Source organism: Arvicola amphibius, chromosome 10 (assembly GCF_903992535.2).
Source record: "Arvicola amphibius chromosome 10, mArvAmp1.2, whole genome shotgun sequence".
Taxonomy (NCBI): Eukaryota; Metazoa; Chordata; class Mammalia; order Rodentia; family Cricetidae; genus Arvicola; species Arvicola amphibius.
The window spans coordinates 6,747,388-6,766,411 of record NC_052056.1 but is presented as its reverse complement, the minus strand read 5'-3'; the positions used below and the strand labels follow the sequence as shown (position 1 = coordinate 6,766,411).

Genomic DNA, 19,024 nt, shown 5'->3' with positions numbered 1-19,024 from the left:
TCCAAGCACTTGAGAGGCAGAGGCAGGCGGATCTCTGTGAGTTCCAGGACAGCCTGAGCCACAGAGCGAGTTCCAAGACAGAGCTACACAGAGAAACCCTGTCTTGGAAACAAAAACAAAACAAAACCACAAAACCTATTGAGGTGTGTAGCTGCACTTGGACACCAGGGGGCGCTACCATTCTTTAAATGGTCATTAATGATTTTCGCACCCACAGGTGTTGGAGCAGCACCCAGCAGGAGAGAATAGGAAAGCAGGGGACCATATTTTCACCACAAGCACCATAAGGTGAAGCAAAAACAAAAAGGCTGTCTGCAAATCCTTTGACAAGTCTTTCATTCAGAGAAGAATGTGTGTCCTACCCTTAAATTTGAGTCAACGGTCAGGACCAAAATAATGGAAACTATACTATAATTTCTCCCCTCTTGAATTTGACACAATACAGATAGATAATCAACCATAACAGAAGGAGAACTACAAAACGAGCATGGAAAATCCCCAAAGCTTCCGGGCTGTGAGGAGACACAGTTCCAGCTGAGTCCCTGCCGAGAGCCTCAAGCAGCAGACGTGTATGTAAAACAGGAGACTAATGTCCTGGACTTAGTGTCAGCCACGCTGTGAGCCTTCCCGGGGAAGGTGCCCAGTATACCCAGCAGAGAAACAATGTCTCAGCGGGGCCCTTTCCAAAGTCCTTAGCACAGAACCAAGCCTTCGAGGTTGATCTATAAGGCAGCAACAGTAGTGAGGGAGAGAACGGAGTGAATGAAGATTGTTAGAAGTGTGGCACACGAGCCCGCAGGAGCGCACACCCTTGACCCCAGTACCCAGCAGCCGGGGCAGCCAGATCACTGTGAATTACAGGACAGTCGGGGACAGAGTGTGACGTCTCAAAACAGCAACCAAAGTAAACAAACAAATACATTGTGAGAGCAGTGCACATTATAATAAATACATGTGAGAGCAGTGCACAGTATACTATAATACATGTGAGAGCAGTGCACAGTATACTATAATAAATACATGTGAGAGCAGTGCACAGTATACTATAATAAATACATGTGAGAGCAGTGCACAGTATACTATAATAAATACATGTAGAGCAGTGCACAGTACACTATAATAAATACATGTGAGAGCAGTGCACAGTATACTATAATAAATACATGTGAGAGCAGTGCACAGTATACTATAATAAATACATGTGAGAGCAGTGCACAATATACTACAATAAATACATGTGAGAGCAGTGCACATTATACTACAATAAATACATGTGAGAGCAGTGCACCACAGCATACTATAATAAAAACAAAGACTGCCCAGCAGGAGGCTCAGAACATCAGAGCTTCCAAAAAGGACAAGAAAAGGCTTTGTTTTAAAACACTGGATAATGCTTTTCAAAAGTAGCAAGAATCTGAAGCGACTCAACCTTACTTGCTGGTTAGAGATGTCAGGTCAGCTGGAGACTGGAGAGGAGTCTAACTGCTGTCCCTGCATGGGAAACAGGGTGCGGCTCAGTCCACCAAGTCGGAGGGATTTCCAGGCACATCCTAACAAGGAACAAACCTAGTCTCACAGTGTGACCAAGGTGACCGGCCAGCCGATATCTCAGCTACCTCATACAACAAAGAGCAATACTGGCACCTGTGAGCAAGATATTCTGCAGACATGTTATCAGACTGTTAGCAAAAGATTGAAGATTAACCAGTGAAAAGCCGGGCGTCAGGAAGGTCATCATCATTGTGGAACAGCACCTGAAGGTTACATGGGGACCTTCACTGCCCTCGAAAGCTCACCCCATACGACCTGCTGGAAGTCGGCCTAGAAGCAGAAAATCCACACCTATGTCCACACCCTGATTTGTGACCCTCCTGTGTCCAGGGATGGCATAGGATAGAAGAATTAATGAGATTAAGGACGGGCAAAAAGAGTATAGCAAAAATAAGAGAAAGTATATCCAAACAACCCTTGGGTCTCAACAATAAAGAGTTCACTGGTACCAAAGGCATTCAGCAAGTAATGAATTGGGGCAAGGGGTTTGGAGTCACAATGGAGGAAGGCAGCTAAGAGCTCCCTCCCATAAGGACTAGTAAGGACCTCAATAAAGATCTGGGGTTTTGCTGGCTCTAAGGGGGAAACCAACTGAAGATCTCTCGGGAGAAAAGGGCTCAAAATACCAAGATGCCAGAAGCATGGTGAGCATGGGAGGGACAGTGTCACAACGAGAGCTAATGCTCTAACTGGGACGTTCGACCTTCATGATGCCTCTATTGCCGACCCTCGTACCCAGAACTCCAGTTCTAGGGCTCTAACGTCCTCTCCGGCCTCAGGCATCGTGCACACATGTGGTATACATTCATACACACAAGTGCTCACATACAGAAGATAAAAATAAACAAACCTTTACAATTTTTAAATAGTATTTTCTGCATGTGTATGTGCCCGAGTGCACATGCAGGAAGGAGCCGCAGAGGTAGGAAGGGAACATCAGATCCCTGGAGCTGGAGTTACAGGTGGTTGTGAGCGGCTATTGTGGGTGCTGGGAACTGAACCCAGGTCTTCTGTATGAGTAGTGAGTACTCCTAACCTCTAAACCATCTCCTACCACCAAATAAACCTTAAAACAAAACCCCAGAGGAACAGCCAGTGCAGCCCAGAGATTACCCTGCAGGTCTTTGCTCTAAGCAACAGGAAACCACAAGAGGTTTGCAAGCAAGGAGGTAACTCCTGGTAGTGGCTGTCAGCTGCAGGAGGAGCTGAAGAGGAACATAAACAAAGTATTTGCATATGTCAAAGGGAAGAGGATAAAATGGATACTGAGCCACACTGTATTAGCAACAGGCAAGAATGCTATCAGGTGTCCTGGCTGAGTGCCGAGTGAGAGACCACTGATCAAACCTGGGGCTGCTGACAGGAAAAACTGAGAGTAAATGTGAATGCCACTAGCTGCAGGATGAGCAGGTGGAAACAGTCTAGAAAGGAGGCTGACTGGTCATGTGACAGATGGGTCTTCTCCCATTTGCTGTCTTCCCTGGGTTACCACCATCCACAGCAGGTGTGTTCACACAATGGTGTGGACTAGCACACAACTCCTCCTCTGGAGCATTCTCTAGATATTTACAAAAGGGCTCCTGGGGGGGAGGAGGCAAAGAGGGGAGGGGATGCTCAGTAAGATTTGACCTCCATCATTAGAGTGCCCACTGCCAGGGTAGACTCAATTAGCCCTTCTAAATGCTTAATTCTCTTTTTGTTATTGTTGTTTGAGACAGTTTCGTGCAGCCCAATCCAAGCTCACATTCACTATACAGCAGAGGCTGGCCTTGGAAGCCCAATCCCTCCACCTCTACCTCCCAAGTGCTGGGATTACAGGTGCCATCAACACATGGCTAATTATAGCTTGTGTCATTAAAACCTCTGGGGCTAGGGAGGCGGGGCAGTCAGTAAAGTACCTGTCACACAGGTGTGAGAGTCAGTTGTGACAGGTAGAGTCTGTGTGCTACTTTGAATGTAATTCGCCCCATATGCTCAAAGGGAGTGACACTGTTAGGAGGTGAGATTTTCTTGGAGTAGGTGTGGCCTTGTTAGAGGAAGTGTGTCTGTAGATGCGGGCATTGAGGGCTTGTATATGCTCAAGCCCCGCCTAGTGTCTCAGTTCACTTCCTGTTACCTGTGGATCAAGATGAAGAACTCTCAGCTCCTTCTCCAGCACCATATCTGCCTGCAAGCTGCCGTGTCCCTGCCTAATGATAATGGACTAAACCTCTGAAAACCTAAGCCACCCCAATTAAATGTTCTTCTTATAAGAGCTGCCATGGTCATGGTGTCTCTTCACAGCAACAGAAACCCTAAGACTGTCTGTAATCCTAACACTTGGAGGGGAGACAAGTGGATCCCAGCGCTCCAGGTTCAGTGAGAGACCCCCTCAGAACACTACAGTAGAAGTGACAGAGGAAGACACCAACATGGACCTCTGCCATAAACACACACACACACACACACACACGGGGGAGGGGGGGCATGGGTCACATATCTTTAAACTCCGTTACAGAGCTGGGAACGGAGCTCAATACAGAGCAGTTGTCAAGCACTGCGAGATCTGTGAGGACCTGGGTTCAATCTTCAGTGATGTACACAGAAAAAAAATATAAGGAACCGGTTAACACCGACAAGAATACAAGCACCATGAAGGATTAGGGTCTTGAACTAGAGTAGAGCCAGAGCAGCGCAAACTGACTCAAGTGACAGAGAAGTAGAACCTGTGCCTTTCCTGTCGCTGTGGCCACCAGCAGTGCTGGCTACTCGGCACAGGCTGCTTACAGACACTCATTATAACCGATTCCGCTCAGTACTCACAAACTCTAATTCTTTTTGTTTTGATTTTAAATCTTTGATACAAGGTTTAACTGTGAACTCAGGCTGATCCAGAACCCACATGTAGTCCAGACTGGACTGGAACTTGATGCCAGGATTCTGCCATGAGGCATGCCTGGTTTCTGTGAGATTTCTCCTCTCTCTCTCTCTCTCTCTCTCTCTCTCTCTCTCTCTCTCTCTCTCTCTCTCTCTCTCTCTCTCCCCTCCCCCTCTCCTCTCTCTCTCTCTCCCTCTCCCCTCTCCCCTCTCTGTCTCCCATCTTCCCTCTCTCTCCCCTCTCCCCCCCCCTCTGGTTTTTTGAGACAGGGTTCCTCTTGTGTAGCTTTGGAGCCTCTGCCTCCCAAGTCCTGGGATTAAAGCTGTGCACCACCACTGCCCGGCAAGAATTCTTTACTATTACAATCAGTCTTACACACACACTATGTATGCTCACGTGTTGAGGGTGCGGGCTGCTTTTCATACTGCCCAGCTCCTGGCTGCCCAGCTAGCTTATGCCCGAAATAATCACACAGAGATCTGTATTAATTGAATTGCTGCCTGGCTCATTAGCTCTGGCCTCTTATTGGCTAACTCTCACATCTTGACTCAACCCATTTCTTTTTTAAAAAATATTTGTTTGTTTGTTTGTTTGTTTATTTATTATGTATACAATATTCTGTCTGTGTGTCTGCCTGCAGGCCAGAAGAGGGCATCATATCTCATTTCAGATGGTTGTGAACCACCATGTGGTTGCTGGGAATTGAACTCAGAACCTTTGGAAGAGCAGGCAATGCTCTTAACCACTGAGCTATCTCTCCAGCCCGATTCAACCCATTTCTAATGATCTGTGTAGAACCACGAGCTCGTGGCTTACCGGAAAAGATTCAGCATGTCTGACCTGGCGGCTGGCTCCACGGCGTCTCTCCCTGCCTCTGCTCTCTTCCTACCAGCATCCTGTTCTGTCTACTCCGCCCACCTAAGTGCTGCCCTATAAAAGGCCAAGGCAGCTTCTTTATTCAACCAATGAAAGCAACACATAGAAAGAAGACCCTCCTACACCACTCACATTACTGAAGAACATTAAACTTCTAGAGAACAGTTCAAGGTCACATAAGGAGGAAAACCAGGCTTCTCCCTGAAGATCATGTCTGGTTCCACAGCCTGTGCAGGGGACAATGACACTACGCTGCTGTCCACTGTGACACACACGATGGAGACCTTTGCAGGGGTCCTCAGTTCAGATACCATGGGGAGAGGGTTATCTGCTTGCCATGGAAGACAACAAGAACAAGAGATGCAGGGTGGGCCCAGCTTAGAGGACACTGCAGGTCCCTGGGAAAGGAGGCAGTCCAGTGAGGGCTGCAATGGCGTGGCCAGCACACTGGGTAGCGACAAAGGGGTAAGGAGATCAGCTTTCGAGGTAGCCGTAAGTCTGGCTTCTAGGTACTCACTGTGTGGACGTGTTACAGGCCGTAAAATCTGGCAACATGAGTTACTCAGAGAGCTAAGTATTTGGGGGAAAACATTTTACATATTTAATACCAGGGAACACTTTCTTACCCTCTGGACTCTAAGTCACATATAAGAAAAAGAAAACCTGGAGCTGGAGAGATGGCTCAGAGGTTTAAGAGCACTGGCTGCTCTTCCAAAGGTCCTGAGTTCAATTCCCAGCAACCACATGGTGGCTCACAACCATCTGCAATGAGGTCTGGTGCTCTCTTCTGGCCTTCAGGCATACACACAGACAGAATATTGTATATATAATAAATAAATAAATAAATAAATAAATAAAAAAAAAGAAAAAGAAAACCTGGTAAGTACTTCTAGCTTGGGGGAAAGATTAAATCTAAAAATAGAGTAAAAGCTAGAGGGTACGAATTTTTAAAGCGAATTCAAGTCCATAGCTTTGTGATTCCCTGTTAACAATGAGTATTCAGTGCAGATTGTTTGATAAATCTTCTCTTCTGCTTCTCAATGAGTGATTTACAAACGCAAACATCTGGTCCCAGACTCACAGAGCTACCTTCCTGGGGCTCAGTCTACAAAGCCGCCTTGGCATCAACACGTCTGACCTGAGTCTTCCCAAGCTGATCCCATACAGTCACAGGTTCTGAAAGTCCCTAAATGAATGACTCATCACCCAGGCAGTTTTAAAAGCCAGATCCCAGGGTCACCCAGGTCACCTTGCCACTTCCCTCCACCCTGACCCGAGTGCTGGTGTGCACTCCCCTGCCACACTCTGAGTCGGCTGGTCCCCTCTCCCTCCACCCTGACCTAAGCGCTGGTGGTGTGCCCTCCCCTGCCTCATCATGACAGCCTCCTGGCAGACCCAGCCACATCACCCCCGCCCTCACCAGTATGTACTATATACTGCAGATGGGAGGATTTTATACAAAATAATGCAAATCTGGTGTTTTTCCTCCTGCTGAAAAGACTGAGTTGCCTTCTCATTTGGCTAAGAACAGACCCTACCGAACAGCCCCTCTTCCCCTGCAGATCCAGCCTCTGCGTCTGCCAAGCACTGGCTTCCCTTTTATGCTCCACAGCTGCTATAGCAGCCCGTCCCAAAGCCCTCCTAGTCTGATGCACTGTTGGGAAGGGGAGGAACTAAGAAACAAGGCCCATGAAAGGCATCAGAGAGCAGAAGGGGGCATCTTGCTCCTGGCCCCTTTCTGCTCTGCCCTGGAGTCCGGCCACCATGGGATGAGCAGCTTTGATCCTCGCCATTGCATTTCTTCCTCGTCCTCGTCCCTGAAGGTGACAGAGCCTATTGCAACAGGCAGCACTGTGAGCCAAGTAAGTCTTGTCCCCTGAGGCTGTGTCCTGGAGAACCTAGCCAGAGTGCTGGAGAGCCAACAGTGACTCACTGGCATAAACTCCTGTGCTGAGGAGTTTGGTGGGAAGGTGAAGGCATCACTGGAACCCACCCTTTAGAGTCAGAAAGTCAGAAAGAAACACGCTTGGAAACTCTCCAGATTAGAAAATGTCCCTCCTTCGTGATCAGTGAAGTTTGGTGGTCACTGTACGGAATCACCTCCAGGGCCCCCAGAGGCTCCAAGAACCGCCAGACTGTAGTCACACGACAGTCTTCAAGGGCCCCGGAGGGCAGATGCTTCAAAGGACCTCGTCCTTCATTTTAGGTCAGCACTGCTATTAACACGCCGAGTTAAACACCAAAAGCTTTACTGGAAACTGTTTCAAATAACGTTTTACAGGCACCCTGGGCCAGTGAGAGAAACCCAAACACAGGTCCCACATCCCGGGCATCACATACCTATCCCTTGCCTGTGAGAGAGGCAGAACTATAAAGAAAACTGCTTATTTTTAGGAGATCCACTGCTAATGTTTGTGTACCCCAAAATTCAAATGTTAAAACCCTAATTCCCAGTCAAGTTGATAGGTTTTGGAACAGATGGCTATGGATTAGATTAGGTCATGATGATGGGACCCTCATAAATGGCATTAGCAACCTGATTAAAGAAGCCTGGTAGAGATCCATTACCCTTCCCACAGCGTCAAGGCAAAATGTGCTCATTGAGCCAGCCAGCCCTCCTGGGCAGAACTCAATCACGGGCCTAACAAATTCCATCTGATCACTCCTTTCTCATCTTGTCCTGTAAGACAGAGTCACAAAGTGGCATGCTTGGAACCTGCTATATAGGCCAGGCTTCTGCCAAACTGAACTCTACCTGCCTCCACGGCCACAGAGCTGGCATTTCAGGTTTGTGCCATTGTGTGCACTGTAGCCCATTCTTTTCTCAGTTACCTTAAATTCCAGACAGGTTTATAAGATAAACATCCCCCAAGGAAATGGAAACAATCTCTCCAAAGACAGCAATCTCCTTGGCACAGGTGAGACTGTGGAACCAGCGCTGGGAGAATGAACACTAGATTACAATCTGAACAGGACCAGCAAGCATGCAGAGATCCTGCAGTCCTGCCGTTGTCCCCTCCCTATGCAAGGTGTTACCACCTTACAGTAGCCTTAGTTCTGCCTTCCCAGTGGGGAAGCTTTGGGATGAATTTCTTTCCTAGAGTCACCAACATTTGTCTCCTGTTTGACTGGGGCAATTGGCTCAGTCTGGTCCACTGGAACCTGTTGGGGAAAGGGTTACTTGTTAGTCCGGCTGCCCAGACACAAAATAACCACTCAGAAAACCATATTATTTGCAATACTGATGGCCAATAGCTTAAGCATATTTCTGGCTAAGCTCATATCCTAAACTAACCCATCTCCATTAATCTGTGTATCACCACGAACGAGTTCATGGCTTACCAGCAAAGTTTCAGCACGTCTAGCTCCCGTGGCGGATCCATGGCTTCTCTCTGACTCTGGCTTCTTCCTCCAAGCATTCTGTTTAGTTTTCACCACCTAGCTCTGTTCCACTATAGCTCTGCTATAGGCCCAAAGCAGTTCCTTTTATTCATTAACCAATAAAAGCAACACATAGACAGACAGAAGGACCTCCCACACCAGGAACCCCTAGGGTCAGGTCTCCAGCTTAGGATTCTGGTGATGTCACCGGCCACCAAATCTGCCAGCACTCTGAACTTGGTCTTCCCAACCTCCAGCACTGTGAAAAATGTATTTTTGTTTATAAGATACTTAATTTATGATATTGTGTTCCAGAAGCCCAAGTTGATTGAGAGAAAACTGGAAGAAGGGGAGCTCCTGTAACAGTTAAAAATGTGGGCGCACCTTTGCAATGGCCATGGGGGGATGCTATAACAGTTAAAAATGCGGGTGCACCTTTGCAATGGCCATGGGGAGATGTTGTAACAGCTAAAAATGTGGGCACACCTTTGCAATGGTCATGGGGAGAGGCTGTAATGGTTAAAAATGCAGGTGCACCTTTGCAATGGCCATGGAGAGAGGCTGTAACAGCTAAAAATGTGGGTGCACCTTTGCAATGGTCATGGGGAGAGGCTGTAATGGTTAAAAATGCAGGTGCACCTTTGCAATGGCCATGGAGAGAGGCTGTAACAGCTAAAAATGCGGGTGCATATTTGCAATGGCCATGGGGAGTGGGTGAAAACGACTGGTGCACGCTAAAAACAAGACAAAAAGAGGAAGCACAGACCATTGTGTCTGACTCTGGAGAGCTCAGGATAAAGAGAAGGGAAGACAGAGCTAAAAACAAGACAAAAAGAGGAAGCACAGACCATTGTGTCTGACTCTGGAGAGCTCAGGATAAAGAGAAGGGAAGACAGAGCTCCAATTGTGAAGAGACTGTTGGCAAAAAAAAAAAAATTATAAGGGACAAACCACTGACCTCTCAGGCAGGAATTGAGAGGGAACAGGCAGGACGGAAGCAAAAAGGAGTCTCCTGCAAGCTGGATGTGGTGGCACACACCTTTAATGCCAGCACTTGGGAGGAAGAAGGCGATCTCCTTGAAGCCAGCCTGGTTTATAAGGAAATTTCCAGGCCAGCCAGGGCCACAGAATGAGGGGAGAGAAGGAGAGAGGATAGAAAGAGATGGGAAGGGAGTCTAGAGAGCTAGGAGCACCCATGGCCTCACCCCTGGGGGCACAGCTCACAGGCACTCACTGCTGTGTCCTGTAGAAATTCAATCTTTCCACCATCTCTTCCTAGATGCTGAGAACAGGGCAAAGTCTGCCCCGCCCTGCCTCTCTGGCATAGTCCACCATGATAAACTGGCCTTAGGTTTCCATTTAACCAAGAACCTGAATGGGACATCTGTGTGTCTCTCCCTGTTCCAAGCAGGATGAAGATGTCATGAGACCTGTGTAGAAAAGTGATAATCGTTTTAAAGGACCAAAGAACATAATTTTGGGTTTATGTTTTAGTGTTTTGTAGAAGACAGAACTTGTAATGTGTCAAAATTCAAAGTTGGCAAAGGACATTTTCTAGGTGTTGGTCTTTTTGTTTGTTTTGTTTTGTTTTTCCAAGACAGGGTCTCTCTGTGGAATAGGCTGTTCTAGAACTCACTCTGTAGACCAGGCTGGCCTCAAACTTCCAGAGATCCACCTATCTCTGCCTCCCAAGTACTGGGATTAAAGGGCACTGCCCAGCACTGTTGTTTTGTTTGAGACAGAGTCTGTTGTATTATCCGGGCTCCCAGGAACTCCTGGGCTCAAGCTGTCCTCCTGCTGCAGTGTCCCAAGTAGTTGGTACTACAACTACATGCTGGCCAAGGTAACTGCACAGCAGGGTTGGAAATGTGCACCTTGTCCACTCATGAGTCCTTCTACAATGTAAGAAGACAGGCATGACTTAAATGTGGAACCGTTAACCAAAAGAGAAGCAGAACTTAAAAATGTGGGATATTTTCTGAGCCTGCTCATATCGGGGGGGGGGGGGGGGGGATGCTTGCATAGGACAGAACGGAGGCCTGAGCATATGCCCTTCTGACAAAGGAGACTGGTGTGGGCCAGTGCACTCTGCAGAAGCCAGGTGTTACATGCTTTGAGATAATGGAAGAAAAGATCAGAGGTCATCAGGACTACTATTACCACACCACGGGCCTGGGGTGCAGCAGCCCTAAAACATGCAAGCTGGTGTGTTTGCAGGTCAAACGTCAATGCTGGCAGCATATTATAATTTAGCAAAATAATAACAACTAATGGGGGCTTGAGAGATGGCTTAGTGGGTAAGAGCATATATTGCTCTTGCAGTGAACCCGAGCTCAGTTCCCAGCACCTACAACATCCTGTTGTAACTCCAGCTCCAGGAGATGCAGTGGCCTCTTCTGGATTCCACAGTTCCCTTCACTCACACATATGCATAACTATGCACATACACATAATTAAAAATAAACTAAAGCAGCTGGGCGGTGGTGGCACACGCCTTTAATCCCAGCACTCGGGAGGCAGAGGCAGGCGGATCTCTGTGAGTTCGAGACCAGCCTGGTCTACGAGAGCTAGTTCCAGGACAGGCTCTAAAGCTGCAGAGAAACCCTGTCTCAAAAAATAAAAAAATTTAAAAAAAATAAAATAAAAATAAACTAAAGCTTTAAAAATTATTAGTAATACTAACAAAACAGTTGGGTGCGGTCACTCACGTTACCATCCTAGACTCTGGAAGGGCGAGGAAGGAGGACCACTGCAGGTCAGGCCACCCTGAGCTGTATGGTGAGATCAAGGAAAGTCTGAGCTACAAGATAATAAGAGTCTCTTACTCAAAAAAGAAAAAAAAAGTAATAATAACACAAATGATAATAAATCAAATGTGGCAAATACTAAGTGTTGACTCTATTGTTCTTTAAACTTTTCTGTATTTTTTAAAAAAGATAAATTTTAATTTTTTGCAAAACGTATTTTATTTTATGTATATGGGTGTTTGTTTGCAGTGCCTAGTGCCCTAGAAAGTCAGAAGGCATCAGATCCTGGAACTGGAGTTACAGACAATTGTGAGCTACCATGTAGGTGCTGGGAATCAAACCCAGGTCCACTGGGAGAGAAGCCTGTGCTCCGAACCACTGAGCCATCTCCATTCCCAGGACCTTTCTGTTTGTTTAAAAAAAACTAGAAGCCGGGCGGTGGTGGCGCACACCTTTAATCCCAGCACTCGGGAGGCAGAGGCAGGCGGATCTCTGAGTTCGAGGCCAGCCTGGTCTACAAGAGCTAGTTCCAGGACAGGCTCTAGAAACTACAGGGAAACCCTGTCTCGAAAAACCAAAAAAAATAAAAAGAAAAAAAATAAAAAGAAAATAGAAAACACACCACCAGGAACTGCCACATGAATGCAAATGACTGCTCCAACCCACGAGCCAATCCAGCTGTAGCATCCTTTCCCACCAGGACCCCGGCTTAGGAATCTAAGTGGACATCCTCTGGAATTGCCCAGCCTACAGGGCCACTGCTGTCAGCTTGCACAGGCCGAGGGGAACTCTGCTGGGGTAGCACTAAGACAACTGAGGCATTAGGACAAACTAAGAAAGAGCAATAGTAAAAGCATCTCTAAAGGGCTCGAAGGAAATGGACACTGAGTGTCAAGGAGCATCTTCCAGCACTAGCTGGCATGTGCACTGACCTGGGGTCACTAGGGCGCCTACCTGGACAGGTTCAGGTACTTACTCGCATCTTCCTGGACTAGCTATGTGCCAGGAACTGTTTGAGTTTTAGGCCTCCATAAGCTACAGTCTTCTGGTAAATGAGTTGGGGTAATGGTGACATGTCCCCAAAAAAGTCAAGACTGGAGAGGTTGTAAGAGGGGACCAAACTGAAGCCATTTTGAGTAAAACTTCCATTTTGAATAAGGGCCAAACAAAGTTAAGTTCCAAGACCTTCCTGGGTGACTGACATGAGTGTGGGCAAGCCACCCTGCCATAGCTGAGTAAAACAAGGGGGACAGGGGACGCATACCACAAAGAGATGTTTCTAGGAGAGTCCCCTAACCCCGAATCCTGACTGGTGGAAAATGTACCTGTAACCTGGCACAGATATTAGTGAGTTTTGTGCTTAAAGCTCTGTAGCATTCTGGCTTGGGGGGGGGGGGGCGCAGTTCAACTCCCGAGTCTGCTCTGCACCTGTGGATAGGTGGCGGCTTGATTACAACAGGCATGTCTTTTCTGCATTGACTTGGTGTTTGTGTTGGGTTCAAGCAGACCCCATAACAAGGTGTCTCCATGGGGACAGTGCCTGCTGCACAAGCATGAGGACCTGGTGGAAAACCTGGGGACAGCCGGCCTGTAACTCTTAGTGCTAGGGAGAGCAGGGACAGTCACTTCTCTACTGTTGTGAAGAGACACATGACCAAGGCAATTTATGTTTAAAAGCATTTAATCTGGGGACTCACAGCTGCAGAGGGCTAGAGTCCGTGCTCATCGTGGTGGAAGCGTGATAGCAAGCCGGCCGGCATGACACTGGAGCAGAAGCTGAGGGCTTACATCTGACCCACAAGCATGAGGCAGAGAGCTAGCTGGGGATGGTGTGTGCTTCTGAAACCTCAAAGCCCACCATCCAGTGACATACCTCCCCCAACAAGGCCACACCTCCTAATCCTTCCCAAACAGTTCCACCAACTGCAGCACAAGCATTCAAATATATGAGCCGATGGTGCCGTTCTCATTCAAACCACACAAGTGGATCCCCTGGGCTGACCGACCAGATAGTCTAGCCAGCTGGCAAGCTCCAATTCAATGAGAGATCATGTCTCAAAAAATAAAGAGAAGAGCAATTTAAGAGTAAAATCCAGGGTCTACCTCTGGCTTCCTTATGAACACAAACATACAACACACACACACACAAAGAAAAATGAGAAATGAAATAATCACGGCAGAGTGCTCCTGTTAGCACTCAGACAACAGGTCTCACAGACACACGCTGCTCTGAGGGTGTGCCGCTCCTGACTAAGCACCACGACTCTGGGGTTGAGCGCAACTATGAGTACTCCTGGGTGATCCTGCAACCTCGCTAACACTACAGTAAAAGGGTGATGGTGGGGGCACACACCTTCAATCTCAGCACTTGGGAGGCAGAGGCAGGCGGACCTCTGTGAGTTCCAAGCCAGCCTGGGCTACACAGTAAGACTCTGTCTCAAAAACCAAAGCAATGAGCAACAACTCCATTGCTAGGAAGGACACAATAGGAGCTAAAACCACTGAAAGCGTAGAAGCTCCAAAGCAGATTGGCAGTAACTAATGGCCTCCAGCAACGAGTGGTTCAAAGGTCCCGTCCACACCCTCGGAGCACCCTAGTCCCCTAAAAATGCTAAGCAGACTCAAAGAGTACTATGTGCATGAAGAACCTTTGAACATGAAAGACATCAAGAAAGGATTGAAAAAGCAGCTTGGCACAACAAACCACACGGACACGGAGAAGAAAAAAATACTCCAACCCTAGAAAACAAGAAAAGGATGCTATCATAGGATCAGGGAGATGGCTCTGGCACCATTCCAGACATGTGAGCACCTGGCACCTGAGCTGATCTCCACACTCGGAGAAAACTACTCCTCCTGTTATGTCCTCTGGATATAAGCACAAATGTGCTCTCTCTCTCTCTCTCTCTCTCTCTCTCTCTCTCTCTCTCTCTCTCTCTCTCTCACACACACACACACACACACACAAATACATAAATAAGTGTTAAGAAGGAATGCTATGCTAACGAACACCAAGACTAGAAAACAGTCTTAGGATTTAAAGCATCACAGTGGAGACTTTGTGACCATGGGGACAGCTCAGCTGTCCAAAGGCGCCTGCTGCTGCACCCAAGCTTGACAGCCTGAGTTCAATTCTCTGGACCCCCTGTGGTGGAATGAAATTTCTCCCCCAAGTTGTCCTCTGACCTCCACACATGAATTGTGGCACACGCACACACACACACACACACACACACAAATAAATATGGTTTGAAAAAATGAATTAAGAGCACAAATTTAGCCAGGCGGTGGTGGAGCACACCTTTAATCCCAGCACTCGGAAGGCAGGGGGAATCTCTGTGAGTTCGAGGCCATCCTGGTCTATAAGAGCCAGTTCTAGGACAGGCCCCAAAACCACAGAGAAACCCTGTCTCGAAGAACAAAAAAAAAAAAAAAAAAAAAAAAAAGCACCAACTTCTAATCTCAGTACTTCAGAGGCCCAGGCAGGACAGAAGTTTGAGGACAGCCTAGGCTACACAATCTCCAAATAGAAAAACTGAGAAATAAAGAGTCAAGAAAATAAGATAGGAGCTGAGGAGATGGCTCAGGGGTGAAGGGCATCCGCTGTCACACAGAGGATCTTGGTATGACTCCCAGCACCCACATGGCCGCTCACAACTGTCTGTAACTACAGTTCTGGTCTGGGAGATGGGAAGGCCCTCTTGTCTTCCCAGCCACCAGGCACACATGTGATACACATGTAAGGGCAGGCAAAACACCAACACACAGAAAATAAAAAATAAACTTTAAAAAGTTCTAAAGAAAGTAAAATATCCATCTGAATCCTTAGCATCGAGAAGACTTTGGCAGGAAAGCTGTAACTTAAGTATAGACTGAACTTTAGAGCAAGTTTTAGATTAACCTGGGTTACAAAGCATGATCTAGGGAAAATAAAATAAAATAAACAAAAGGCCAGCCAGGCAACAGTAGTCCTCCTTATACTGTCGGTGCTGGGGAGAATCAGGTAGGACAGCTGTGGGTTCATGAAAACCTAGGCTACATAATGAGTTCCTGGCCAGCCTGGGCTACAGCATGAGAAACTGCACACAAGAGCAGCGTATGTGAGGGGAGAGCTGTTAGGAAAACCACAAGTGAAAGTTCACACAGTGACAGGAGGCTACAGAGAAGCAGAGCACATTCTCCAGCTCCTCTACTGTTTGTGTTTAAAGGGTTCTAAGACTCAAGCTCACGGATGAAATCAGACCTGCACTCCAGCACTCACAAGGTGAAGCTTCTCTGCTGACAGAGGAAATCTGGCAGAAGGACCGAGCAATGCTCAACAGTGGCACCAGGAGCAGGTCAGGATGGAGCAATAACTTCAAAACTCCAAAGGAAAATGACTTCAGTCAAAATTCTGTTAGTTAAAGTATCAATTAAGCACGAGGACAGACCCAAAGCATCCAACTTGCAAGAGATCCCAAACTCTAACTTCTCATCAAAACCCTCCCAGACTTGGAGCCCCACTAGGGAAGGTAAACCACTCAAAAAGAACACAGGATACAGGAGAGACGAGCACAGGAAAGCTAAGAAAGCCAGCTATGTCCCTGATGCAGAGGATACCAGGCCAAATGGAAGCAGCACAATGTCCCAGCTGCTCTGGCAGCCTTCAACCTGAGCTGCCTGGAACCTGGCCCAGATTCCTGCCGCCACTTGGCAGGGCTGGCTTCATCATGAGCATATGCTGATGGTGTTTCTCCTGCAAGCCCTGAGGTCCATGTCCCAGGCACTTGCCTCCCAGAGAGGTTTGACTTTGACGGCCCTGGCAATTGCAGAGAGGCTCTGGGTGAATGCAGAGGCAGAAATGACCGTATCTGCTGTTCTTCCAGTCCTAGGTACAGAGTCCCAGGAGTCCCTGATTGAACTCTGATTATCAGGGCTCTCTCCTGCATGGTGTAGCCATAATGCCCTCACAAAGGGCCCTCATGGAAGCCAGGCAAGCTGAAGCCATTCTGTCGGTTCACCTCTTCCTGAAAGTGTCCTTTCCTTAAGGCCAAGTTTGAATTTAAGATTATAAAACAATGTAAATAACCGCAAGCCAGGAAGGTCTACATTCTCCAATAGTAAGGCTATGTAGACCTCATGTATGTGAGGAGCGCACATGCATGTGAGTGGAGAGGCCCACAGCGGCCAGAAGCACTGGATTCCCTGGAGTTTGGCAGCTGGGTTGTGAGTCTGATGCATATTCCTTTCAGAGAGCAGAAAGCAGCACTCTCAACCTCTAAGCCATCTCTCCGGTCCTCCGTGCATCCGCCGCCCCCCCCCCAACTTTTTAAAGATTAAATGTGTCTTCATCATCTCTTGCCAAAAAACATTCTGCTATGACGGCCTCCTTAGGAGTACAACTGGGGGCATAAAGAGTGGAGAGTGAAGGTCTGAGAATTTTGAGGGTTTCACTTTTTCTGTTTTCATTTCTGTTTTGTCTGAATGCTCTATCTGATATCCTTCTGTATTGTTGAAATTGTGTTTACTCATCATTTTAGTTTTATTACGCTAAAAGGCAAATAAGGATTATACAAGATTAATTCTTTACCTCTGGACCCCAGAAGTGAATTTAGAAAACGAAAACCAACAAAACACAGCTTTGAAGGCTGCCAGCTGACACGGGAAGAAAGGGAGGTCAAAAGGGCGTGTCTCCTGAAGAAGAAAAACTACATTCTCACCCCGTTCTAATTCAACCGGCTTTTCTTGCAGCATCACTATGCAGATTAACCTCTGGGTTTCCATTCAGGAGCAGGAAGTCCTTCTACACTACGCTCGGTTAAAGTGTAAAATCGCTTGGCTCTGCTCGTTGGAAACCTAAGGAGCGAGGATGATGAGAAAGACTGGCAAGCTAAGGAATAGGCGCCTCTGGAATTATCTAGAAATGAGACTTGTGGTCCCAGCAGGGTGAAGAGTTTGCGAGCGAGGGAAAAGGAGGCTGATTTTGAGACTGAGCAAATCGACTCCCGAGAGAGGCTCGAGTTCTCACGCCCCCTCCTCCCATCGCGGCAGCACTGTGGACGCGAGCCCGCCCCTCCGCCGCTACTGCTGGAAAGGTCAAGTATCTGCCTTTCGGGCTGAAGTCCCTTCCAGTGGCGAACTCGGAAACCAACTCACCGACTGAAAACCCCAACCGGCCTAGCCCACAACAACCACCGCCACCGAGACTACCATCCGCGCTACTTCCCTGCAAAGGCCACTCGCCACTCAGGATGAATTCCCAAAGACTTCCCTCTCATCCTTGCGCTTACAGGGGCGGAGGGCGGACGGGAAAGTCAAGACAGCACGGACAGTTCCCAGCTATGGCTTCGAGCAAACGGGAGGGTCGCTCGTCCCCAGACCCTCGTGGGGCCGAGGCGGCTGCGGCGGCGGCGCCCCGCAGGTCGTGCATCCTTACCGGTCGCCCTGGGACGCTCCAGAGAACGAGATAGCAACCTAACCTCCCAGCCTCCGGAAGAGATGCGCGGAGGAGCGGCCTGTCTCGGCCGCGTCAGAGCCACGGGCGGCCGAGCGGACGCGGGCGCAGGCCGGGCCCGGCGGGTCGCCCGCGCGCTCCTCCGCACCGACTCGGGCGGCGCCACAACACCTCAGGCGGTGCTGGGCCGGCGCCCCAAGCTCGATCGGCGGATGGCGGAAGCCCGAGACCTGCCAGCTTCACTCACCCGGCTACCTGCGACGTCCACACCGTACCCAGGCGGGCGCAGGGACGTCGAGGGTGCGCGTCGGCCGGGGCAGCTGCGGCCCGCTCAACCTCAGCCCGGCAGCCGGCGGCGGGCGCGAGGCCAAGGCGCCGGTGGGGCGGGAGCGAGGCGCCGTGCGCACCGCAGCGACCAATGGGCTTGCAGCAAGTGGCCTGCGTGGGCGGGCCATAACGCCGGGAGGCGGGGCGGGGGCCTCGTAGGCGGGGCGGGGCGAGAGCCGTGCTCATCGCCGCGACCAATCAGAGTGACACTGGAGAGGCAGGGGCGGGGCTTGATTCTTGAGGGCGGGGCTGGCGCGGTACTCTGCTTGTTGTCCAGGAGCTGAAGTCTGGACCTCGCTGGCTGCGGTTTCTGGCGGTGTCAACACAAGCACCTCAGAGTTGGCGAGAACACTTTTGTGGGGAACCCAAGCCTATTCTGCAAGATCACTTTGCATATCGGCGGGTGAGCATTGTTCACCAGCTGCCGAGAGTCGAGCACGTGCTTCAAGATATTCAGAAACCCAAACCTGAAGAGACGAAGTTACACGTCCAGCCGGTACTGGTTCCCGTCGGTACCCGCGAAATAAAGCCAAACTGCTATTTCAGCCTGATGATTCTTTTCCCATCCATCCAACCATATTTTTGGCTTTTTTAGGAGCAAATCTCTACTGATCTCTTAAAGATACTGCTTCTGGGTTTTCAATATGACTTCAAAGGCCACATTTCCTACAGAATTTAATCAAATAAAGTTGAGGAAAGATACGAAGTCCAAGTTATTACTAAATTGGATGCAAACACGGTTTACCTAGAGAGAATAAAGCAAAAGATTTTTTGTCATATTATCGTCACAAATATTATCCTGGATTGTGTTACTCCCGTGGTTCTTGTATGTAATCTGGAATTTAGATGCTT

General features: G+C 48.5%; 1 protein-coding gene across 3 annotated transcripts in view; it reads right to left on the bottom strand.

The window, feature by feature from the left end:
* Tmem50b (transmembrane protein 50B) overlaps window positions 1-18,222 on the bottom strand; it is a 36,355-nt gene extending 18,133 nt beyond the window's left edge. For 2 of the 3 annotated variants that reach the window (XM_038346639.1, XM_038346641.1), the window contains exon 1: window positions 18,093-18,222. The gene's annotated coding sequence lies outside the window, so the exon portion shown is untranslated. Of the gene's footprint in view, window positions 1-1,434; window positions 1,551-18,092 lie in introns of all 3 variants that reach the window. The other variant, XM_038346640.1, reaches the window with a different exon arrangement.
* Between the last annotated feature and the right edge of the window lie 802 nt (window positions 18,223-19,024).